The sequence below is a fragment of the Amblyomma americanum genome, chromosome 1 (assembly GCF_052857255.1).
Source record: "Amblyomma americanum isolate KBUSLIRL-KWMA chromosome 1, ASM5285725v1, whole genome shotgun sequence".
NCBI lineage: Eukaryota > Metazoa > Arthropoda > Arachnida > Ixodida > Ixodidae > Amblyomma > Amblyomma americanum.
Window position 1 is genome coordinate 113,373,443 of NC_135497.1, and position 27,320 is coordinate 113,400,762.

The following is a 27,320-nucleotide window of genomic DNA, read 5'->3' on the forward strand; positions in this document are numbered from 1 at the left end:
ATATATATATATATATATATATATATATATATATATATATATATATATATATATATATATATATATATATATATATATATATATATATATATATATACCCCACGAGGCGACGCATCCTCTCCCTCTACCCTAGTGGAGCACATCTGGCGGAGCGAGCGGCGACGGCAGCGGCGTCAACGCCGGCGCCATCTGTTGGAGCACGGCGGCGGCGTTGGTAGGCAACGGCGGCTCAATGTCGTTCGTGGGCCACGCATATGACATACGGCGCGACGAGCCGAAATACCTCGTTGGCTGGACTAGTAAAGCTTTCACGCTAAAAATGTGGATTACCTCAGCTAGTCCAGGATATACAAAGCGAAAGATGTCGGCGTTCACTGGGTTCATTGGCGCTGGCGTTGACAATGTTCTAGACGGCGATGGCTTTGAGGAAAGGCAGGGCGCATAACTGGCTCCCTGGATATGTGGACGCTTCATTCGTGCTTTGATACATGTGGCGGTGGTGAGAGAGAGAGATGTCCTTAATGCATTAGCGCTGACAGCGTTGTGGCTGACATGCGGCACTGCACCAATAGCTAAGCCGCAGCGTTCATTTAGTGATCAATCTCTCGCGATCAACCATTAACTGCATGCCACCTCCCAGGGTGGAAGGGAGGACGCGCAGCCTATCCAGTGTGCGGAACGCAATCAAAGCACGCTTTAGCAGTTGGACACCAACGCCACGTACATGAAAGCGAGATTGAGGTCTTCACTGACCCACGGAGCCGGTTGTGCGCGTTTCCTTTCGTGAAAATGAACGGTCTTCGCAAAGTTGTCAACGCCAATGAACTCTATGAACGCCGTCGGCTCACTTCTTTTGTTTGGCTTTTGAGAAAAGGAAATGGAACAGTAACCGTCTCACATATCTCGGTGTACACCCGAACCGTGTCGTAAAAGAAGGGATAAAGGAGGGAGGGAAAGAAGGAAGAAAACTGAAAATTGAAAGTTGAATTTTGAGGAAAGGCGCAGCAAGGCGCGCGTTCTGACGTCATGTGCCTCCTCGGAGCACCGCCATGGCGAAATCGCAAGTTCGAGGCCAGTAAAGCTTTCGCTTTAGAAACGAATCTCATGCTTATTATAGTAGCATTGACGCCTTCCTGTGTGTTGCCAAATTCGACTGTGATGAAAAACCGCCACTGCATACAGCAGAAAAAATGGTTTACCTCGCTTCAAAGCAGTGAGGAAGGCCTGGCATTTAGCATAGTTCATCTCTTTTCAGAACTACATAAACACTAAAAGATTCTGCAAAGTGAATTACCTGCATACCCGAGGTGATCGTTTCGCATTTTCAAACCACCAGTGCGGGAAAGAATTGAATACGATCGAGACGGTCAAGTTCAATCCCGCAATTCCCGACACACAGATCGCGGACTATACATGTTTAAAAGCTGAAGTATTGTTGTTTACAGACCATCTATAGGCGCGACTATAAAGTATTTTTTCTTTCATTATCGCCATGTATTGGATGAAATTTCTTAGCGCTTGTACTGTTGCGGTATTCTGTCACCGTAGACGGCTGTCACGAATACAGCTGCGGGCACAGCATCTGGTCCTTGCTAAAGGCAGTCATTCTTCGGACGATTGTAGCCAATCGGCCGGAGTGGCACCATACTTCGTCTCTGAATAATCCGAATATATAGATTCCGAATTCCGAATATGCCGTCATCCAAATATTGGACGAAATTCCCAACGCTTATACTATTGCGAAATTCTGTGATACTTATGCTGTGCGTGCACATATATTTAATGCCCTAACTAGGCAACCTGCTCCTGTGTGCAGTGTGCCGGGTGCGAACAATCTAGTAGAAGAATTGTGTTTTCAGTAAAAATTTTGCCCTGCGGTATACACTGTTGGTACGGACTGCATACCGGAAATTGCGGCACTTTGTTAACTTTGAATTTTCTACCATCTTTGCTTCAGATGAAATTAAAATAGTGCACTACACATCAAAACAAAACTGAAGAGCTTTTTTCGGTTCAGAATGCTCGCTTGTTTCTCAGTGGGACTGACCACTGACCGAACCGAGGGAAGCGAAAGCACGTTTCTGTATACACTGTTAATAAAAATACACCAAAATGGGAGTAAATGGCTTGTCCTCTAGCGCACACCCAAAAGGAGGTTTTATTTACTCTATATAAATGGAGTATTTGATTTACTGCCTTATGCAAGGGAGGTATTTAGGAGTACAAGGAAGTTTTTTACTACCCACAGAAATGGAGCCCAAAAATGGCGTCGTGTTTATTTATCCTCATTCAGGCTCATTCTTACAGCAGTGCCAGGGGCGGAAATGGGTAGTAGCTGCTGGGGCAGCCGGCAATCCAACTTGGGAAACTGCGCTGCCTTTATGTCATTCTGCGTCACGGGTTCTTTTCGCCGTCTGCAAGCCCAGCGGCTCCGTAGGCGAAGGCGGCAGGAGTCATCTGCTTGTCGTCTGCTTTTGCTGTACAACCTTGTTTGTTTGGCTATGTTCGTAAATAAAGAGATATAGCATTAGAATAAATAGTTCAGAACTGAAAGGTAGTCGCGCAGTAGTTTCCACTGTCATGCATCACACTATATTTGAATAAATACCAGAGCAGAATAAATTGAAAATAAAAACGCCCCTGAAGGTAGTTTGACATGGCAGTGTTTGGCTTCATATTCACTTTTTTAAGGCTTGGCATTTCAATATAACTGAGGAAAACTGTAGCCTCATCAGCTCAATCAAGAGCTCAGCGTTGAATCTATATTCTATCAGAGTTCAATGTTATCCAACGCACTGTAATCTGTTGCAACACACCGTGAGAACAACACTGAAAAAGTTGTGAGAATTAGGCCTAAGAAGGGGCTTTAACGGGGTGGCGACGCTAACAAAGGAAGGTCAGGTAAGATTAGAGCAATGTAAGCTTCACAAGAGCAGTTGAATTATACAGCTTACTTTAGCGGAAAACGGCAACAAACCGATATCTTGTACCGCGGCAGGCGCCCGTGAAGAAGCAGAAGTGAGCAGAGATCCAGCGACGACAGTAACCAAGGGGTCATCACTCACCGCCATTATCAGACGGCTCACCACAAGCAGACGAGACGCTAGGTAGCGGGGCGGATGGCGCAAAATGCTGTTTTTTTTTACTCCTTTGGGAACTTGGGGTGCAATGAGACCAAGAAACTCCGTTTAAAATGGGAGCTATAAAGAGGAGAACCCTGCTTTATACCCCATTATTTAGCACAGGGAGTAAAATATGTCATTTAGAACATTTTTACTCTATATTGATGGAGTAAATATTTTCGCATATGAAGTGTAAAGGGTGGCGCCAACCAATTAAACTCCCTTTCGGGTTGATTCTTGTTTACAGTGTATTTATAGAAAACAGACATGGTACCGACGGTTAAAAAAACAATCTAATTCGGCACTGAATACCGCGTAAAACGGGATGAAGCGACGTTCTGTGGTGAAACGTTTTTACTGTAGAGGTATCCTTGCAGCATGTCCGGATAGCAGCATACTTAGCTGGCGAAAAATGCATCTTCTTTTTCTCATGAAAAGTGCAAGTTAAATTTTAGTTGCGTTCGCGCTGTCTTCACAGTGTCTTCTGGTGCAAAGAAAGGTTGCGTTGAAAAACTGCACTGCACTGGCGTCGACATTTTGGATGGCAAAGTAGTGGAAAGCCTGACAGCATGGCGTTGAGCATCGCCACTTTGGAAGCCTGTAGACGCAAAGGAGAGTGCGAACACAAAATTTACGCAACAGTTCTGCAAGGACGTGGCAAGGCTTTATTCGCATTGTTCACTGCAAGCATGTTCCCCGGATTTGTTTTTCATGGCTTTCTTTTAACAGCGTCTGATCGCTATTGCACTTATTGTTTAAAACGTATGGATACGTAAACACACACGTTTCTATTAAAAGAAGATGTCGAAAAAATGTTTTGCGGCGTTTCTGAATGTCGTGGTTGATACTTCCCGATAATGTGGCCTTATAAAAAAAAACCATGTCGCTTAATATGCGCGTGACTCGCAACGCAGATAAAAGCATTCGTCGCTTGCACCAGCTATCCGAAATGATACAGGTCACAACGTTTTGTTTTGCTCTCTTACGGACCACTCCAGCAGAATGTCATTCCAGTAAGCCCAGTGTCACCACCCAAGTGCATACACAGTGTAGTCAGCATAAAACTGACGTGAAAATTAGGATGCTTTGCAGCGATAACTGTGGAAACACCTTTGGGCTCGCTTTGCTATAGGTGCAGTAATAACCTCCCTTGAGACGAATTTGGTTACTGCTATTGGTTACGCCTTCGAGACTTATCCTAAGCGGTCGCTGCGCTTTCGCTTGCTTGCGTTTGGTGTAACTGGTGTGTTAGTATGACAGCTATGCTAGGGAGTTATCCCAGGATAGTAAGGTCGGCGGAGGCTTGGGTGGTGCTGTGTCGCTTTCATTATCCGTTTCTGACGCGCTTCACCACGTTTATCGAACAACAAATATTATCGGCTTACCAGTCGATGCCGGTCAGAAGGAAGTTAATTAGTGAGTTTTGAAATGCGCACTTGCGTGTGACGAAATACGTCAGCGCGAGTAACCGAAAGACCCGCTTTCAAGCTCACTATCTTAAGAAACATCACTTGCTATGTTTGCTAGCTAACAAAAAAGAACTTCCAATAGCGAAATAAAGAGTGCTAATTTCATCTGAAGCAAATAATTCACTGCTATAGCTAAATCGCAGTCTCAAAAAAGTTGAGAGTTCGCCATAACTGTTTACTTACCGTACCTAAGTAAAGTTGCTTACTACTACTTCTTACCGTTTGAAAGGGTTAGCGCCGACTGGCTACCGCTCTTAAAAACACAGACACTGCCACTGCACGCTTGTATTGCAAACGGCGAGGTCTCTGCTGGGCATCACCTCCCTCCAGCCGCAGCGTCAGAGCTCACTGTGTGCTGACAATAATTGCGAGGATGTTAACATGTCTGCGGGGTGATGTGGACGCTATTTTGTGTTGTCCCATAACGGTCAGCACTGCTCAGCCCAGGAACGGGTGGAGGAGGGGAGAATGAAGGTGCGTCATCCCTCGCTGCTGTGTCGGGTTCTTTCCGTCGCTCCTCACTCGGCGGTTTTCATTACGATTGCTAGGGGGCGTAGCAGGTTTAGCAGATTCGCGAAAACGTATCCGAAGTGAAATCCTGGCAGTGGACGCCATAGAGACATCACGGTATGAAGTTAGGCGTCCTTTGAAGGGTTCTAGGGGTTTGTCTCGTGAGAAGCAGAATGGGAAGCTGCGTGCTCCCAGGTTAAAATGCAATCGACGTTCGTCACAAGACATTAATGTAGTCCGGTAATATACAGTTAACATCATGAAGTTAACTTTTGCTCAACGCGAGAACACTATACACCCAAACAGATAAGTAAAATGTAATCAGCTAGCGCAGTAAGGCGTGAGCAGCGCGAATAAGGGGAGGGTTGTCAGAACATAAAATGCTTCCACTTAACTGCAGTCCTTGTTTACACCGGACAGGCTCATATTGCTTAAGCTTCGTAAAGTTAATTATCTTCTTGTGGGCTTCAAAGTACAGTCTCTCAATGTTCCATAACAGGCCGCTAAAGCACGTTGTTGGGCGGGTCGGTCGTTCATTATCCCAGAGGCAACTGCTCAAGACAAGCAAGGACGTGAAGGGTACTCAACTGTGCTTGCTGTGTACCCCCTACGTTCTTATTTGTTTTGCGCAGATACCTTTCTTCTAAAGCCCGCAGCGCGCACCATACATACTGCATAGGTTACTTTCGCCAAAAGTCACAACGGCATGCTCGAAGCTTAGAACGGTAGTTCCACTCCACGATCGCGATGCGTGTACTTGATTGCAGGCACGGGAAGGGCAAAAGTGGCACAACTCCACTGCCGCCTCCACGGTTTCCTCCACTGCTCCTTATGTGTGTGTATATATATATATATATATATATATATATATATATATATATATATATATATATATATATATAAGAAGAAGGAGGACATTGTCTCCAACCAGGATTTTAATTAAAAAAAACGATGCTTCGGAATGAATCGGTCCCTGCTTCAGGGGTGAAAGCGAGCACTCTGGCGAGCAGCTTTAAATGAATGAAAATGAAGGGTGGCCGGAGAAGGGTCTCACTCGGGGAGTACGTTGTGTAGGCTTAGGTGGAAAGCGAAGGGAAGCGGGGAAGCGGGAGAGATCGACCCGATGGTAGTGATTTACGTCGCTCTGGCTGAGAGGTGGTAGAATGGCATCTTCTTGGTGTCTTGTGTTGTGGCTATTTCTTTAGGTTGGAGACAATGGACCATTTTTGCGCATGAGTTAAAATTCCCAACCAGAGCGGCAATTCTGTCGAGATGTTTCGTTATCATTCCTTGACATATGCACGTCGCGGTAACGTCCATCGTGATGCGAAATGAAAAAAAAAATGATCAAGATTGTGAAGACGTTAGCGAGGCAGAACAGAGAAGCGTATTCTCACCGCTGCATAAACTTTATGATGCAACCTCACCCCTGCAAGCCTTGGGAAGAAATGCGCGGCGAGCCGCTCGAGACACCACTCCTAAAAGAGAGAACTGTCCCCTGGCGCAATGCATAACCTTTATTGTGAGACTTTTATTACCGTGACACTGGGGCTCTTTTTTTTTCATCGTTGCCAAAAATGCGTAGTCATTGAAAATCTCGAAATACGAGGACAACTCAGTGAAAAAGTAAAAAAAAGAGTGGTTGTAGTTGTCCATAGGCGCTCTGGTGAAGTGCTGTAGTCCTGTTTGTACCTCCGGTCGTTTCCGACAAAGACTAGGGGGGGTGTGATTGAAAATTGAGCGATAGAGCATGACTGGAAAGCTGCTATTGCGACTTCTATATGATCGTGTCTCCTACACTCCACTTCTTCAGACACGATGTTGATACCATGTTCGATGGCGCGCTGAGTAGAGCATATGGCAATAAAGACGTTGCACACGCCGCATAGTCATGATAAGGTTTGTCTAGTGCGCTTGGGTGGTGCTCTGTTCAGCAAGGGAGGTAAAATTTTAGATAAGGTACTGGGTATCTCAGATGATGCTAGTGCCTAAAAGCAGCTGTACAGACATACATAAATAAAAGGCTCGTGCCGATAACAGAGCCCCATTTTGCTTTGTTTGTTCTTCGGAAGACAGCTCGAGAGCTCTGCACAAGCCTGCTCGTGGCTGTATGTTACTGTATTTATTTATTTACTTATTTATTTATTTATTTATTTATTTATTTATTTATTTATTTATTTATTCATTCATTCATTCATTCATTCATTCATTCATTCATTCAGTGTTGCTAGCCTCAAGATGAGGCTGTAAGCTAGAGCGAGGGGTATGAAAAACCGGACTATGTAATATATGTGCAAAACACATCAAAACAAAACAAGCATGCTGCCACAAACCAAGGTGTATAACCAGCGACATACACTTACGAATCACAAAATAGCAGTTTCAACAGTTACAATATTCTGTGCAGAAGAAAATAAAGCACACGTAGCAGAGTTTAAAACACTTATATGAGCACCACTGAAGAGTGTTCATAAATGACTCAGTAGTTGGACATTCCACAATGCCAGCTGGTAGCCGTTTCCGTCCACAAATTGTCCTCGCAAAGAAGGAGTTCGTGAGTTTTTCAGTACAGCAAGAATAATAATTTAATTCTTATTATGATGCGATCGAGTGGTTCGCCTGTTCACTGGCTGTATGTACACGTGTTTGCACATGTTTATTGTGAAACAGTAAGTGTCTGTATTTTAATCTGTCACGTTGGCACCGATTTTGTAAACAGTCTAAACCTACCATTTTTACCAGGCCACTCGCGGAAGTACGCCAACTACATCAACAGTATACAAATCTAATCGCTTTCTTTTGAGCATATTCTAGCTTGTATATGTTGCCTCGAGTGTACAGGCCCCAAGCAATTGATCGATATTCTATGACAGGAAGTACTAAAGTTTCGCATGCTATATTTTTCCTCGTGTGCACACTGTCGCAGAGTTCTTAAGTAAACAAGCTTCCGCATGACCATCCTCAGAACTTGTAATATGTGCCATTCCACCTTAGGTCCGATTTTATAATTAGGTCTAGACATTTATAGCTGTTTATCGTTGCAAGAGCGTTAAATCTTATGGAATGTAAGAAACTTCACGGTCATCAGAACTAACTTTTTTTAGTGTGTTTGATGGTCATCTTACAACCTGAGCACAACCTTGCAATCTTTGCTAGACGATTTTTGGTCGCTGGAATTGTGAATTTCACGATATATTATGCAGTCGGCAGCATACAGCTTAATTTTGACGAGCAGGTTGTGAACTATGTCATTATTAAATATTAAAAAGAACAAAGGTCCAAAAACACATCCTTGTGAGATGTCCGACTTAAGTGTGTGGGGATTTTTCCTCGCTACATCCCCCTTTGGCTTGCATTCCCACAATGCACCCTCACTGAATAATTACTTTAACTTGTTAACAACAAACAGCACCGAAGTCGCAGCGACACGAGCGCCAAAGACGGCGTGATTGCTGCGCGCGCGCGCCGGAGAGAGTACATTCTGTTCGGCTGGGGACGTCACCGCGTTCGGACTGTTCGGCGCGCGCTCCGCTCTTCGCCAGCGGGGCGAGGAAGTGGCGGGGAGAAAGTGCTCCCGCATCTTGTCCCGTCCGGCTTCGGAGTTTCCCCTTGCCCTAGCGTAGGTGAACATTCGCTTGTAACTATGCTGGTCAGTCTGACGATCCCGATTCATTAGCGTATTTTGCTTCTAGCTGTAGTTTTTGTTGTTGCAGGATCAAAGCGCACGTCGTCGATTCTAACACACCCGCAACGACCACACAGATAAGCTTCCATCCATGCCAGAAGCAAATTGTTATTTTAACAAAGACTTTTTTTAATGAGGCTGAGATGTGAGGCATGGTCGAGGCTTTTTTTCAAAATCAAGGAATATAATTTCGATTTGGCTTGGAACGTCAATCATTGATGAGTATTACTAAATTTGCTCAATGAGTGCCGTCTCGCATTGTAATGTAACGACTGTAGAGTACTGCCGAATCTCCCGCATTTGTTTATTTCATAAGATCTTTCTCTAAAACTCTGACGTGCGAAAGGAGCTGATTTCGTGTCCTCATGGCATTTACCATTGTCAGAAAGTAGGTATCATATCTTGACGCATAAAAGCTTGTTTTCAGAGTTTCAGCCCTCGTACATCACTACATTGGAACCGTCTTCCCGAACCCATTGTTGCCAGCGAGAATCCTCAGCATTTCCATCGCGCTTTGTACAACATTGTTCAATCAATGAGCCCTATGCATGTACAGGGGCGATGGAAAAAAACGCGAACAGAGCGGAGCCTGGGCGCTCCGCTGTTCGAATTTCTTTTCATGACGCTCTTACTTCAGTGGTACCAAACAGACGCTAGAGTCGTCTTTGATGCATTCTAAGACTACTCTAACGTCTTTTTTTTTACCGCCCAGTTCAAAGCGCGATCGAAAGAAACTCCAACAGCGGAGTGCGTAGGCGCCGCGTTGTTCGCGTTTCTTTCCATCGCGATAGTACCTTCCTGTGTTGTTGCTTCGGTATTGTATTTTCCTCTGTATATCGGTATTTTAATGTTTTTATTTTTGCTGCTTTTTTACTCATATTACCACTCCTTTCTATAATGCTGTTTGGCCCTGAAGGTCTCATTAAATAAGTTAGTAAACAAGGCCGAATGCAATGGCTTTGACCGGTGAATAGTTTCTTCCAGCCCATTGTCTGCTGTACTACACACATCGACTCAATCGTGTTATAGTGAATTGCGCCACAGGAGAGTGAACGAGCAGCACAATGCCGCAAGAGGAACCCAAATGGAAGCTACCGATATGATTATCATTTGATTTATTTCCACAAACAGGGTTACACAAGGCTTGGGGGGAAAATGGTGAGAAAAGCAGCTCAAGGCAACTTGGCTGGCCCCGAGTTCCGTTCCAAAAGCTGCAGCAGGGCGGGCAGAATACTTTCTAACAATAACTGGCTAACGAAGAATAGCATCACACTGTAATTTACAAAGCGGAGTACAATCCTAGCACGGAAGTAGAAAATAAAAACTTGGACGACGCTTAACCTACCCTTAAGAGCACAATGCAATAGCATTAGAGATGCCTCCCGCGCAAGTACTTCTCTATTTAATGGAGTCATAGATTGGGTGCAGTCCTCATACCACTACCGGCGCAGTGGTGCAGTGGTTCAGCTAAGCGCGCCACTGCTCCGGCAGGTGGCTGTTTCAAACACAATCTCCGGTGGGGCTTGTGACACCCACGTTGTTGTTCCCGAGTTCTCGTAAGGCTAATCTGTGCGCAGATACATTTGTGTAGTTTCTCCGGGAGGCTCTATATCTGTCGACCAATGTGCTGATGCGCATTGCCGCGGTGGGCAGATGGAAATTGCATGAATTTATTTGAATTAATTTAATTGCCACCTGCCGGTAGAATGGCGCAGTGGTTAAACGATGCGTCACTGCCCTAACAGGTGACTGTTTCAAACAAAGCCACCGGTGGGGCTTGTGAGACCCAGGTTGCTCTTCCCGAGCTCCTGTAAGGGTGCAAGGTGGGCACGTTTCCACCTGCTGTTTCGTGACACGGACGGACGGACGCCGGCTTTTCTTCTGAAGGAGTCCTCTAATGCTATCGCACTAAAAAAACAATAAAAGAAACGGAAAAACATGTGCCAACATGTCACAAAATAAACAGAAGCTCGAAAGGACACAGTTATAAATACAAAAACGATCCATAAAGTAAATCTGTTGCATAACAAGTCAGCACATCAGTATTACACTGAGTTACATTATGAGTAAGCATGGCAACCGACGATAAACCATTCACTTGCCATATTTGGTACACAAGAGAGGAACATATAATTGTCTAGAGCTCGGGTTTTTTAGGGGGCTGGGGATATTCTGAGGTTGGCAGGTGAGCTGAAATGATTGAGGTTACTTTTAGAGCATTAGCTCTTATTAGCTCAATCTTCAGTTTCGTACAGTCATCGTCGGCGTCCGCACTGCCACCTGCCACTTTCCACCTGGCTGAAGGAGGAAAGGAGAGAGAGAGGGAAGGCGATGGGTGGCAAAGTGAAGAAATGAAAATCCCGGTCTCCAATTTAAGGAAGATGACAGAGAAGGAAAGGGTAGAGGGCAGTAAGATAGAGGGTGGGAGGCAATGGTTGACCTTGTGGCATTGTGCGTCCGCGTCGGTTTTGTGGGATGTGGTTGGTTCGAAACCTACTTAAACACACAGTGGAGTATCAATGCAGACCTTAGGAAGTCTGGATCCACCTCTGGCTGTCTGACTTTGCGAGAATAAAGAAACTATATGTCTGTAAAAAATTATTTGCTGTAACACCATGGCTAACGCTCAAACTTTCGCGTTACGCACTCAAAGCCGACCTGTGATTTTTTACAGCGCAGCTCTTATGCGCCCGTTCGTGGGTTGAGCCGCGTCGCCGTCGGTGTAACCGAACGCGAGGGGAGGGGAGGAGAGCGGGCGCGCTCCCCTCGAGACCGGTTGAGCCGAGCGAACGAAAGTACCTCCGCTCGCTCATAGATGGCGCCAGTGTGGTGCGCGCAGTGCGCACCGTCGTCCGTCACCACTGCATGTGCGGAGATAGATGGCTAGGGGAGGCAAGGTTTGTCTGCGGCGGAACTCGCAACCATGCGCTGCCTCCTCGCAGTCGCGCCACACTGAGCTCCGTGTGCGGGCGATGCTGCAAAATGTGCTGCACGCGATAGATTGTCCGCGTCGGCCACGCCACTCATACGTTGCCTTCCTAGCCTAGTCTGCTTATGAACCATGCATTGGTGCAGCCGGTTGAACGTGTCTCCTTCCATTTCTTCGAACACAAAGACACTTTCATGACAATCAGATCAGGAGAGGAGTGTTACCTGAAGAAAGAGTGTTGGTGAAAAATAAAGAGCGCTTTGTTACTGTACATACATGCACGTATCTCTCAAATTTTTTATCTCAATATATCGCAAAATCAAGACACTTGCAGAGCTGCGCTCAAATTTTGCATTAGGAATAGGAATTTTTGTATTTTTTGTGAGTTGTAGCAAAAGCGTAGTTCGTCAAGGCAGGTACTTAACAGTTATAAGCTCCCGGTAGAGGGGGGGGGGATATAAAAGAGAGGGAGGAGAAAAAAGAAAGCAGCGTTGACTGGCATTGAATGGAGAGCAGTTAGTTTATCATGTCTTAGTTAAAATTTAAAAAAAAATAAGACGCGCAGTCAGGATTTGCAATGAGCAAAACTGGCAATTCATGGACTATTAGAATGTCAGAGTGGACACCACGGGAGAGAACACATAATTAGGAGTTCTTCGGAGTCAAATGGAAGGGCGACCTTGAAAACTCACTGGAGCGTGGGCAATCTGGTGGTCGTTGATGGCGCCAAAGACGAATAATTTGAGTCTATTGGGAGAAGTCTTTATGCTGGAATGGACTTGGCTGATGGTAATCAGGACGAACAGAACCCACGTTAATGGTTTGTTAAGATGCGTGAGCATCGAAAAACAAACAAACAAGCAAACAATAGAAAGGACACTTTTGGTCCGCGAATAAGCTTACGCTCATTTTATTGAAAAACTGAAATGGGTCCTAGATCTCTGCTTTCGTTTGAAGACTTTAGGACTAGGTGCGAAAGAAAACTGAAAATTAAAATAAACAGTGAAAAAACTTATGGGCTTCGAAAGCGGTGTTTTGCGGGTTTCATTTAAAACTTATTGATGGACATTGCATGACCGTTGGCTTTCTTCATATGCGATAACCTAAACGTCATTCTAAATGAGAGCACCAAAGGAACGGTAACTCTGACGAGACCTAATCTTAATGCAATTCTACTTCTAGTACGTCTTGGTGGTGGTGGTGTACAACATTTATTTGCACTATTTACAAAAAGGTAATGCCACGCATTAAAATTGTGCCCCCAGCTTAAACTGCGTGCGTCGCATGAGTGTTATGGTAAAAGAAAACATCGTCGTTATTGAAGGAACGCAGCTGCACGTGGCGAATTGTGAACGCTGACTTCAAAAAAAAAGAGAGAATTTGAAAACAGACGAACGAGGTGTTTGGAACGCAATACCTCTGTGTTTCCCGGAAGCCGTGTTTCGTCAGCTTTCAGGAATTTTGTTCGCCCCGCAAATAGCTGCTCTTGAGATATAGACTGAAATCTTGCATTCCACTTCAACCTTTATGCTGCGTGTAATTCCGCTCAGAAAGCACGTCTGGGCTCAACGCAGAAAAATTGCGAACATACGGCGGATATTATAAGCAACGCAAACAAAATACAAAGTCTTGCTGAGAAATTTGATTTGACCGAATTGTGTGGAGGTGATTCGGGCCAGCTATATTCCCATGAAGGTTTAGCACGGCCACGTGGGGCACAGAGAATATATAGATGTGTGTCGACATTCCCATGTAAGTGACACACGTGTGGTACGTTTGTACGTTTGTGCGCGGTCTCTCGCATTCCCCTCAGCCGCGCACACACACAAAATATAGTTTTTTAACACAAAGTAGCCACCTTTGTCGCGGTTTAGAACGCTATATTGCTGTTTTGATGGCTGTTAAGCCGGCCAGTAGTCGGTGCACATAGAGACCCCAAGTTGTTTTCTTCTAAGCCACCCACTTGAGCTCTATGGAGTCTCTGGTGGTCATAAGCTTAGGAAAGGTGAGTCCCTTTCATCTTGGAGAAATACGGAAGGCTGGCGACGCAGAACGAGCGGCACTGCTTCGCCCAGAGGCAAACCCCGTGGGTTTTTGACAAAGGTTGTACCTAACTGTATTCTGACATTGTCGACATTAGCGAAGGTGACTTTGCACTAAATGCTCATTAGGCCGGAAAGCTTTCGGATAAACTGCGAATTCGTACTCTTGGGCATCGAACCGCAGTAGGAATTCTTCACCGAAATCGTGAAGTTCAAGGAGGACGTGTTCTCCAGTAGCGATATTGAACATTCATATTGCACAATCTGAGAAAAAGTGTAGAGAGAGTGTGTCCAGCCATTGCTGACGTCGCGTGCGTTCCTGCGAGAAGGCTTCCGGCAGCTGACAAAATACAAGTTGCGAAATTTCGGGAGTGCTTTATCGCGGGACGACTTGCAGAAGCAGTACCGTGCCCATTTGACGAGGCTAGCGTCGCACAGTTCTGGAGAAGGTCGATCATCGCTTAGACAACCCCTACAATACCGTTCGTAAATTTTCTTTCATCCAAACCTCGCGTAATTAGCAGTGAAGGGGACAACTGTGCAGGTACGTAATTATTTTATTATCTTCGCACGTGAGTTTCTCCGAGAAACCCAGGAAAGCGAGCAACAGCAGCCTTCCGCTTAAGCCTTGCCGTTGACTTTTCAGTCGCTCTTGCCAATCATTCTCTGCATACACATACGATGCACTATGTATTTTTTTGTAAGCCAATACGAGAGTAGAGGATACATGTTAAGTAACATTTCTGATGCACAATAAAACCTTATCTCTCGTAGTGTTACAGTGGGCAATACTTTTCAACGCTATTATATAAGCTGCAACTGGCAGAGATCTTTGAAGTCTGCTTAAAACTTAGCTTTACATTCAGAGAGGTTGAAGGGAATCTAAGAGGCAGTGTTCAAACACTGATATGCTTTAAATGCAGCAACAGCCACAGTACGACATCTTTGCCCATGTAGCAAAGCAAGAAAAAGCCTTCAGGTGTACGTTCTTTAATGAACCAGCGCAAAAGGGCAAGGAACAAGTATAACAAGGACGACAGGGACGGAAGCGCTGATGCATATTTACGCCCATAGCGTCCTTCTTCTATTTTGCATTGCCCTATTGCGCTGGTTCATCAAATATCATGGAAGACCAACTAGCCTAACAACAAGCGTTGCTTTAGGTATACGGAAATAGCGAAATAGTAAGCCATGGCGGAGGGAGGGAAAATGCTAGGCAAGAGTGAAGCAGCGTCGTCACTGCCTCGACTGCTTTGGACATTGCCCGCTTGAGTAGGCCAGCTGTTTTCATTAAATACGTAAATTCAAGCCCATTTGTGCAATGTCAGTCTATAGAAGAACGCGCAAATTAAAGGCATAATAAAGCGTGAAACAAGAATACGTCCCTAAGTAACAGTTATATGCACATTCGCCCCAATAAACCCCAGGACCAAATTGTCGATGCAGCAGGCGCGATTGTGGTTCTCGTTTATGCGGTAGTTTCTCGTTCTCTGGCACAGTACCTTTCCTTTTTTGAAGGGAAGCATTCACTACACTAGGTTTTCAAGAGGGCAGCGTCAGTGCAGTCACGTGGAAGGTCATGTGACCTACTGACTTCATCACAATCTGCCCACCGTGGCAGGTGGCAACTGTGCAATCGGGCATTTCATCGACGCTTTAAAGACAATCCGTTCGGCAGTGTGTGTGGCGTTTGTGAACGTAGCCATGCAAAGGAAGCTTTCCCTTCTCACCAGGGTTAACCAAAGTTTAAACCAAGGCTAATTTTTTTTTATTTTAAAGCAGGTAAACATTATCGTAGAGACACTTCCTGCAAATGTTTGTTGTGCTGGGTTTTATGGCACATAGGTAACTGAGGCCATCAACTGCCTGCGAATTGCCCAAGTTGTATTATTGTAAACACCATAGTGATGTTTTGAAAAAGTCAGGGGGAATCTAAACAAGGGACAGAGGAAAGGCACAGAAGACATCCATGAGTGAGTCGTAGATTCGTCTTGAAGAAACAATGAATATTTTTTTCAATAAAAAAACAATGGCGATATAAAGCCAGCGATTCTGCAAACCATCCGAAGAACGTACTAGAAAGGGAATTTCTGAGTTTCTGACCCGTTCACCTAGCGCAGGCGGGCAGAGCGAAAAATCAAAATCTTGTATTGCTGGATGCAGGTATTACCGAAAATTAATTTACGGGTTAGCTAGTGCATATTAAGCCAGGAAGTTGTGTTTTTCAAGCTTCACTAAGAGCAAACGATTCTTTGTCAACCAAAACAACAGCACGAACTACCACGAACGACGTCTTGGTTTGATCTACAAAAAAAACTAGCAAACAAAACGAAAACCTACAGGATGCATTTCTCTTTCTCGATTGAAGGTCATGGATGCTGTTCAGAGTGATCGGCAGTAAAAAAGTCACTTCATCGTGCCACTGCGAGCATCGACAGAACTGGCATGACAGCTGGAGGTATGCCCACACGCCCTCTACATGCGGGCAAAAATTTATGCGCCCATTTGCGAAAGCGTTGGACTGTTGTAAAACAACAAGCACATGCATCCACGTGGGCCGCCCTCTGGCGCTTCCACAGAAGCTGTCAGGAGCAAGGAAACTGACGTTCCGCAGGGGGGCGAAACAAACATTTTAACATGTGGCCGAATTGCGGAGGCCATATTTCAATGGAGGTGGAAGGGAAGTACACGCGTGCACTCACACGGCAGTGCACGTTGAAGAGGTTTCAGCGGTCGAAGCCGGTCAGGCGTCATGCTCTGTGACTCGCATTGTAGCTGGGCCGATTCGTTTCCGTGTTTTATTCTCTATAGAATTCGCGGGTCAAGAACCGGCCGTTATTTTGCGAGGACGAAATCCGGCACAGATCGAGTTTTTGAAGAGAAGTACGCAATTTTACTTTTTTTCTAGTTACATTCACCAGCGACAATAATGAACTATTAGTGATCGTCTTGCAGAGACAATATCTTTTACTTATGATTGATTTGTCTAAACAACCCATCGATGGCAGCTCGCGTCAGGAAATTGACAAGCAGGTTTGTTTGTTTGCTTTCATACAAATTACTTTGCCGAGTATCATACTACCTCCATTCGCAGCATTTTTGGGTCTGTAATAAGTCTGCCCGCCTTTGCATGTGCAATGCGAAAGCATTCTCCCAATGTTACAGCGGCAGTTTAAACTGCATAACAGCATTTGAGTTTCACGTCGTTAGCATGGATGGTGTTTGACATAACGATGCCAATATAGCGTCAATCCAGGTCACTGTCTGCGTTCTGGCCTCTCGCTTTCAACGGGTACTTTTCGAACTTATTCGAAAAGCAAAGGCACACCGCGGATAACAAGTATTTAAAGAGGGTCAAAGTTATCCACATTAACCTGAAATGCCACCCTAGGATTGGTTCAAGGCATCCGCCAGTTTTTGTGTGGGGCCATAAACGATTGCCACTGGCAAGCACGCTTTCTTTAAAGTGCACTTCCAGGTATAAATTGGGCTTTGCCCGATATTTGTAATATGTGTTCGGAGTCCAAAAATCGGCGGCGAAATCCGGCTTTAGCCGTAAACGATGGGCCCTAGTCCAAGTGAGCTTCGGTATTCAAATATGCGTCTTTTGGAAAACCGCTCTCTTTCACCAGTTTTCTTGATGGGTTTATCAATCAGTTGCACAGAGAAAGACAAACGTCAGATTTTTAATTGGTAGAGGATAACTGCGCACAGTCACGCATCCTTTTCACTGTGGTGATAGCTGAAGCGAACGTTGAATTTGATGGTCCGATGCTATAATTATGCGTAGGGCAGCAGTTTTTATTAAACCGAATTTGCTTGAGATGTGATAAAGTACACGGCTTTTTGCAGTTAACTGTCGGGTCTCGCAGCTCGGATGGAGCCTACCTGAAGGATGTCCATACAGATTGAAGTATAAAATGTGCAATTAGGACTTGCTCTGCGGCTTTTACGGCAAGACCTTCTTTCTCACTTGCTCAGCCATAGGTTGTATTATTGTCCTAATTTCTCTTTTTTTGTGATCACAGTGGCCAGTTCCCTCCTGCATCGTTCCATTAATGGACCTAGGTACGGCTTCCATGTGTAAGCTCCGAACAACATCGAATTTTAATTGCTCCGTGTGCAGATTCTTCAGCTGTCATTAAATAATGCGAGTATAATTTCATGAAATGCAATAAATAAGAAAGAATAGTCAAGATATATTCAACGACTTTTTAATGTAGACATCAAGAAAAATTAACAGAAGGACCAGATGTAAGCTTCGAATTGTACCCACCGTACGAGAGGCAAGGGAAGAAAATACCAATGTTGTGTTTGCCAAGGAGACAAATCGCTGCATTCCCTTTAAATACGCCGCTGTCAATAATGCATTTTTAAAATTTTTATCTTGTTTTGTTAGAGGATTTTTTCTGTTTTATTTTTTGTTGCCATAATTAAACCACCTAACAAAAATGGCTCTGATTTATCTCTGGTTAAACCTGGAGAGACGCGATAGCTACATCTGGCCGAGTGGAACTCGCTCAGTCGAATTGCAAAGTCAGTCTTTCGCCGCTCCGTTTCGCTTAGCGTTCGTTCTTCATCTTCGTCCCTGGACGTTTGCCTGTTCGCACGGGTTCGCCTGTGATTAACCGCTTCTTGTCGATACCTTTGAAGAGAAAAGTTCAAACAACCGATGCATTCTGCAGGGACACACTTAGAGGGCAAAATCTCGACGGCTAACCAGAATGCTGGTAACGATGTTGAGGGCAGCACGCCGAGCAAAGAAAAAACAATGACGGGCGTAATGTAAGACGGAAGGAAAGCATCGTAGATTTAGGAACGCGAGTCGCTGCTATCTTGGCTGAAAATCAAAGGGAAGAAATCATTTAGGCAGCTCATGTAATGCGTGAAACAGAGAGTCTGGCCTATTAAGTGACACAGGGGAATCAAAAGAATGCAAACACAACAGGGCACGGCAGAGTCAGAGTCAGGTGGAATAATCATATGAAAAACGCGCAGCAATATTGCGACAGTCAGTGGCGTAAGAAAGGTCAAATGGAGCCTTCCTGCCACCGTCTGCTTATTCCTGCCGACTACGATGGTCATTTTATGCAATGGGCATTTTTCTTTTACTGGTGCTTTCTTCACTTTTTCTCAACATGAATATGCGCTTAAAAGAGTTTTTTTTTCCTCCTTCAACCTCTTCCTCCATCATATCGGCTATCAGTACTGCAGTCACACTCGCCAGCGTTAGGCCTTTATTGCCCAAGCCAAGAAATGATCGCTTTCCACATTGGGTCTTCCGCCGAATTTCGAAGAAAGACGCACTCATGGTTACCGTTTCGTCATATTTAGAAGGCTAAATGGAAATGCGGGCTCCCTTGCGCGCAACCCGCAATATTCCCCTCTTGAGGCAGTTTTCTGGGACACTAGACACAAACAAAATTTAGCTTTTCGTTTCAAATAAATTAGCCTGCGACTTACTTGCATTTGATTTGAATATAAAGAGGCCTTCTGCTTTTATGGAATATTCAACTAGCCTACTTGCGAAAAATCTTGCCGCCAATGACGCTCAGCCTTACCAGACGTCAAAAAATACAACTGAGAAAACATTCCCATCGTTCATGTCATCTGCGCTTCAGTAAATGCAAAAGAAAATGCCTGAAGCTAAGGGGATGACAAACGTCGTAAAAGGTGCAAGATGACTGTCGCATTCACTTGAGCAACGCCTTAGTTATGAACGCCTGCACCTCTCCTCTCTTAGGCCACGTTCGAACGAAGTCAGTGACAACGGCACATCCGCCTATATGTGCTGTCAAGAGATTGCCTAGAAGTCGGCGCAGCGACGACCGCAGTGCATGGTAGCGCTTTCAGACGGAGCGGCACCTGGTGCCGAGATCCGCGTGATGCTCATATACACACTATCATATCTGCTTTGTTGGCTCACGCTTGAGATGAGCTGTCGCTCGACTGAATTGGCCCAAGGAGGCGTTTTAAGGGTCTTTATTGCGTTTTGCATGAGCGTTTTAGTGACTACCACCGCAGCATGTGCACTGAGGAAAGCAGGTTATCCTTCTTAGGTACATTGGCTAGACACAGGAAGGTAAGAACGCTACAGCCGCGATCCAGGCAGCACTCTTCTTTTGTCGAGCAGACGCGTGCAGGGCGAAGCGAGTCGGTACCATGGGAGTGAAGGCTAGCGCTCGGACGTGTGGCGTCATGTCGCGCCGCTCCGAGGTCTTCGCGTCGTCTCCTAACCGGCGAAGTAGAACCTTTTCTGGGGATGGCCCAGTGTGGGGTCTACCTGTTGCTCTCGTCGTGGCTTGAATGTAGTAGGAGCTCAGTGAGTAAAGAGCCGACGAGGAGATAAGAGAGGACGCGCGTGCGCCCTGTCCGGGACCCGTTATTAGGCACCGGGCCGTCAGATAACACTCCTCTTGAAGAGGCAACCAGAACCGGGACACAAACTTACATCGCGGTGGGCTAACAACCATGAAATTAATATTCTCTGTACGAATGTACATGCGCGCACAAACATCGAAAAAATTAAAATAAGTAAAGAAAGGAAGGAAACTGAGCGCTGGTTACATGTGTAACGCGAGATACACCGGCTGCTGAATGTGCCGATCACCGCGCTTCGGAATTGCGCCCTCTGTGTGCAGAGGGCGCAAGCGGAAGTCCGCGCCACTGCTCCTTCCCCCTTTTCTCTCTCATATTACGTCGACAACTACGACGGCGCCACAGAACCAGGAAACGCGCACTTTACAGCTCCCGCTGCGAAAAGATGATATTTTATCGGCGCGATTCGAATGCACGATCTCTGTAGTCGCATTCAGGGCTGTGCAGTGCCTTAGCAATACAGGGCTTTTTCTTCAACTTTCTCCTATGTAAATCGATTATGAAACCAATTTCTCACTGTAAGGAAAAAATATTGAAGTACTCCAATGCTTTGCTTGACTTAAGTGAGTGTTGATTTTATTCGCACGCATATCCTAGCGAGCCTCTCGTCTTACTGCCTTTGTCGATCCATTAGATCAGATAGATATTTACAGCACAAGGCTGCTCGTAACCGCATCGCAATGGCTTCCACTGACACCATGGGAAGGGAATACGGCAGAGAAACTCACATAACTTAAAGAGTAATTTGCTGGCCCTGGACGCGTTCTGGCGGCTTTTTATTCTACAGTTGAAAAAGCCTCTCGAAGGAACTTGAAGTAAATCGCCGTCTATAACTGCGATGTTTCAGAAGGCCTCTTTTTCGAGAGCAAATGGCAATTAGTGCGTAGCGTATATGTGACTCAAAGTCATCCACCTTCGTGCTACTAGATGTCCAAAGTTTTCGTGACCATATTTGCAGCACTGTGAAAATTAGCTATGAAGTCACAATGCGCCGATGTCGGTAAGCGCGGCGTATGCGCGCGGTCTGGCAAGCCAAACAGATGTGTTTCTTGCAGAGTAAAGAAGAAAAATGTCCTTTCCGTGTTGTAATTTACATATTATCCGTACTGTATCTCGAGCCAGCAGTCATGAATTTGAACTGGGGTTGGCGTGTAGCTTTTCTTCGTAACTTTGCCGTGTGAGTTGCGCTAACAAGGGACAGCGTAATAGGCCTTACTAAGCGACCTCGCGCATCTGTCGTTGTAAAAATGTTCGACCACCTTCGGGGTCGTTCGCCATGAGCAAGGTTCGAAGGCAATCCTTAAACCGTCGTTCCGTCCATATAGCTCCCATGAATACGATCGATCGGGAGCGCCAGCTCCCCTTCATGGGGAAGAGGGGCAAGAAATAAGCAGAGAGGTAAACAAGAATTGGTGGCGCAGGGATGGAACAGGAGAGCGGGGATGTCAGAGGCCGCTGTCACCTCAATTTCGCCTGCATCCGGCGGCGTTTATCCCGGATCCGGAGACTGGGCTCGCCTTTGAGGCTAATATTGTGCCTGGAGGCACTCAGAGCTTGGACGCTTCGCTTACAAAGGGTCTTGGGGCAGCGCTGGAGGATCGGACGGGTGCTTCGAATCAGGAGGCTTCTATGGCCACAGAAGAGACTGAATACAAATTCACAGGCCAAAAAACAAAAAAGATCCCCATATTGACCCTGGGAAGACACTCGGCAGATAGCTCGTTCTCGCCCGTCAACAATGCTTGGCGCACGTGTGAATGCAGCAACTTCTGGACTGCGGATTTATATCCTTGTTTGCGCAATATGTAAGCCCTGTTAGAGTTGAGATTGACGTAATAACGAAGGGGCGAATCCAGAGGGCGTCTTCACAGCTGGTTGACAGTTGACAGCCGTGTGGTGCGGACGCTTGTCTCGGTGCTCTTCGGATTACGCGTGGTGACCGGAACCTGACGGACGGACGACTGCGAGAGTGCCGTGACTACGACAAATCGATGAGTTATTTCCTTTAATATTTTGAGAGCTTAGATTTAGGCTAGTTTTAGATCTAGGCTAGTTAGGTGAAGTGCTCGCGAAAGAGCAGGTCAGTGACCTAACGGCCGGGCCTTTTCCGGCTGACAGCAATAGATCTGCAGGGCTCACTTGTGAGCCAGGTAGTTAGTATTTCTTTAGTTAGTAGAAGACAGGTAGTTAGTATTCCTTTATAGGTGATTGGCTTTAGCGGTAGGCAGAATTTTATTTGAGCACGTGGTTGCAAGTGTTTTTTTTTTCTTTTCTAGCATTTTGTGGTAGGAATAATACAGTGCTGCTAAGATGGTCAAGCAACTGAAGGTTAAATGCAAGGAGTGTGAGGCGTTGATGAATCTGAAAGAAACGCGGTTCGAATCTGTAGAGGAAGCCGAAGGCGCGGATTTTATGTGCAAATGCTGCGTATTAGGTGCACGCCTGGACAGGGCTGACGAAGCAAACACCAGCCTAGCGCTACGTATGGATGTCCTAGAAAAAGAGCTGCAAGTAGAGAGGGCAGAGAAGCGCAAACTCCAAGAGCAGCTTAGTGAATTGTTGAACGCAAAAATGGCTGACACCGCCAAGCGAAGCGACATTGGCGGCCATTCCAGCGCCAGCCACGTGGAAGGGGCCTGTGCTGGCATGGACAGCGATAAGGAGTTAGGTCAGGCGGGTTCAGACAGGAACAGCTACGCACACGTGGCAGCTAGGAAGTCTGTTGGAGATGGAGAGAAGGGGAACAAGATAAATTCCAGGAATGAGGTCGCAGCCACAGATAAGAGGCGGCATAATAAACCGGAAGTTAGAATGGAGGAAGCGAGTACCCAAGTACTTATCGGTGGTGACGCAAATATGAGTAGGTGCAAAAGAACTATAATGGAGCGTGTAAAGGGTGATAAGCGGGTAGCAGTCGGGGCATTCCCAGGCAAGAAAATGGACGCAGTACTGAGGGAAACAAAAACGAACTTTCTAAGAATGTTGAAGAGCACAATTTGGTAGTGATAGCGGCGGGGATAAATTATGTCTTGAATGGTGAAGCCGAAAAAGTAGTGGAAAGATTAGCGGAGGGAGTTGACAATTTAAGGGCAATAGCAGAGCAAGTCCAGGTCGTGGTGTGCACAGTGCCGAAGGGGCAAGGACGAATGCTGTGGCTGTTAATCGAAAGATAAGGAAGTTAAGCCAGGAGGAAGGGTTTGAAGTGGCAATCATAAACAGGGAAGTGCATAGAGCAGGCTTTGGCGAAGGCCTTACACGAGATGGCATCCACTTTAATAGAAGGCTAGAAGCCGAGATCGGGTGGCGCCTGGCAGGCCGGGCGGTAGCTTTTTTAGGGGGTCCATTGCGGCTCAGGGCATAGGGGTAGGTAGAAGCAAAGTAGAAAGTGTAGCAATGAAGGCTGACGCCAATAAAATGGCCACTAGGAGGTCCAAGAAGAAAACTACAAAAAAGAAATTTTACACTAGGATCAGGTACATAAACATGCAAGGCGGTAGAAAGAGAGCGAAGTGGTTAGAGATAGAACAGCAGTTGAAGGACGAAGAAGTAGGTGTATACGCGCTATGCGAGACGCATCTCAGGAATCTAGAAGACCCACCATTTATTGATGGCTACGTCTGGGAAGGGAGCAACAGAACAACAACGGAGAGGAAGGGAGGAGGAGTAGGTATGTTGATACATCAAGGAACAAATTGGCAAAGAATAAAGTCAACTTTCAAAGAACATGTATGGGCATCGGGTACAATTTCCGGTAAAAGGACATGGCTAGGAGTAGTTTATTTAGGGACAGGGGACAAATGCAGGCCAGAAAACACGGATCTAGTTAAGTGTCTCAATGACGATACAAAGCAGTTTGGAGAAGGCGCCAATATTATTCTGTTGGGGGACATGAATGGCCACATCGAGGATCTGGATGGATACACAGATTATAAAGGGAAGTTGATGCTAGACTTCTGTGAGCGACACAACCTAGTTATGGTAAATAGAGAAATTAAGTGTGAGGGACAAATCACGTGGGAATCCCGTAACAGGCAAACGACCATTGACTACTGCTTAATCTCGCAGGGGATGTATAGCAAGCTCGCAATGACGGAAATAGACGAAGAGGGGAAGTACAGCCTCGATAGTGATCATAAGCGTTTGGAGTCCTGCTCAAAAGAGTCCTACAGTTTGGAGCCCTACTCAAAAGAGAAATGAAGGGGAGTCAAAAAAAGTACGGAAAATTAAATGACAAACAAATAGCGCAAATAGCGGCGTGCATAAAGGAAGCAATAGAGACACATCCCATGGAAAAGTGGGATTATAATAAGTTAGAACTCGTCATTAGTACAAAAATAAAACAAGTAAAAGGAGTAAACCGCTGGAGAGGAAAGAGGAAGCCACGAAGTTGGTGGAATAAGGAAATTAGGGAGGTCATCAAACAACGACGGTTGGCATCACGGGAACACAGAGAAGCAAAGAGGGCGCAGTTATCTGAAGAGGAAATAGGCCGAAAATGGGAATCTTATCGACAAAAGAAACAGCAAGTGCAGGTCCTCGTCCAGGCTAAAATAAAGCAATCCTCTGATCGCTGGCTGGCTGAAGTTCGCGATGCAACTAAAGGGGGGCCAAGAAAATTCTGGAACCATATAAGCTGGCTGGGCAAAGCGAATCACAGAAAGCAGGAACAGATTCACGATGCCGAAGGAAAATGTTTGGAGGGAGATGACGCTGTGAACTACATTTCATCAGTTGTAGCTGAGTCATTTAAGAAAGACGATAGAGTAATCAGCCCAAATGAGGGAGCAACACAGGAACGCAAAATAGAAAGCAGCGTGGAACTGACGAATCTTAACAGGAAAAAGGCGGAAGCAAATATTCCAAGATGTAGGGATCGACGAAATTCCAATCAAGCTAATTAATGAACTTGGCCCAAGAGGCAGGTAAGAAAACGCTGATAAAAGCATTGCGGGCAGTCATAACAAATAAGCAAATTCCGCACAGCGGGAAACAGAGTAAATGAATTTGATTTATAAAGGGAAATGCGATAAGACGAACATAAAATCCTTCCGACCGATTACGATAACATCAGTTACATTCAGGCTGGCGATGCAGGCGGTGAAAATAAAAATGCAGTCATGGGTAGAAAGTAATAGAATACTCGGAGAACTTCAGAACGGGTTCAGAAGTGGTAGCCGCTTAGATGATTGCCTGTTCGTGCTTACGCAGTGCATAGAAATAGCTAAGGCGGAAAACAGACCTCTGTATTTAGCCTTCCTGGACATAAACGGTGCATACGACAACGTGAACAGGGAACTCCTGTGGAACATATTAAAAGCTGAAGGTGTCAGTCATGAGGTAATTAATTTTATACAGGAAATATATCGATAAAATGAAGTTGAAATAACATGGGAAGGAATAAAGAGTACAGCAACTGTCCAGATACACAAAGGATTAAGGCAAGGTTGTCCTCTATCACCGCTGCTGTTCATGCTTTATATGATAAGTATGGAAAGAAGGCTACAAGGAAGCAATCTAGGTTATGATCTGTCATACACATTAGGCGGAAAGGTTGTTGAGCAACGACTACCGGGTTTAATGTATGCGGACGATATTGTACTGTTAGCAGATAGCCAGGAAGATTTACAAATTTTGGTGAATTGCTGTGGAGATGAAGGAGACAGTGTAGGTTTCAGTTTTAGTGCAACTAAGTCAGGTGTAAGAGCACTGTCCTGTCACCTACCCTATGTGTCTTGTCCTTTTTTGCGCCTAAAACAATTTAATTATAAGTCAGGTGTGATGGTTTTCAACGGCACAACTGATCAGGAGCTTACAATACAAGGCCATGAAATACCCCGAGTGGCTGAATACAAATATATCGGGGTATGGGTAAACAACAGGCATATGTACACGGAAAATCATGAACAGTCTCTCATAGCAAAAGGGCGAAGAGATGCCGGGATAATGAAACATAGAGCATTGTGGGGGTAAAAGAGGTATGGAGTCCTCAGAGGTATTTGGAAAGGAATAATGGTGCCGGGGCTTACTTTCGGGAATGCGGTTCTATGCATAAGGGCTGAAGTTCAGTCGCGATTAGAAGTAAATCAGAGAACGTTTGGAAGATTAGCACTACGTGCCCACGGGAAAACCAAAAACGAGGCAGTACAGGGGGATGTGGGCTGGGCAACGTTTGAAGCACGGGAAGCTCAGAGTAAAGTACTATACGAAGAACGCCTGAGGAAATTGGTGATAACAGCTGTCTGTCTGTCTGTCTGTCTGTCTGTCTGTCTGTCTGTCTGTCTGTCTGTCTGTCTGTCTGTCTGTCTGTCTGTCTGTCTGTCTGTCTGTCTGTCTGTCTGTCTGTCTGTCTGTCTGTCTGTCTGTCTGTCTGTCTGTCTGTCTGTCTGTCTGTCTGTCTGTCTGTCTGTCTGTCTGTCTGTCTGTCTGTCTGTCTGTCTGTCTGTCTGTCTGTCTGTCTGTCTGTCTGTCTGTCTGTCTGTCTGTCTGTCTGTCTGTCTGTCTGTCTGTCTGTCTGTCTGTCTGTCTGTCTGTCTGTCTGTCTGTCTGTCTGTCTGTCTGTCTGTCTGTCTGTCTGTCTGTCTGTCTGTCTGTCTGTCTGTCTGTCTGTCTGTCTGTCTGTCTGTCTGTCTGTCTGTCTGTCTGTCTGTCTGTCTGTCTGTCTGTCTGTCTGTCTGTCTGTCTGTCTGTCTGTCTGTCTGTCTGTCTGTCTGTCTGTCTGTCTGTCTGTCTGTCTGTCTGTCTGTCTGTCTGTCTGTCTGTCTGTCTGTCTGTCTGTCTGTCTGTCTGTCTGTCTGTCTGTCTGTCTGTCTGTCTGTCTGTCTGTCTGTCTGTCTGTCTGTCTGTCTGTCTGTCTGTCTGTCTGTCTGTCTGTCTGTCTGTCTGTCTGTCTGTCTGTCTGTCTGTCTGTCTGTCTGTCTGTCCTTCCGTCCGTCCGTCCGTCCGTCCGTCCGTCCGTCCGTCACGCACACACACACACACACACACACACACACACTTTGAACAATTCGTATATCTAACCAAATATTTTCATCATTCTCAATGGGAAATTTTTCTTTGAGGTTCAGAATCGAGTCAACTGCCTTTACTTTATGACACTGCTTGTCCTGTGCTGGGAACTTTTTCTCTGACGCACAGCTGCCTTTCCTGTGCCACATGAACACTGATGTAAATACACTTTTATTTGTG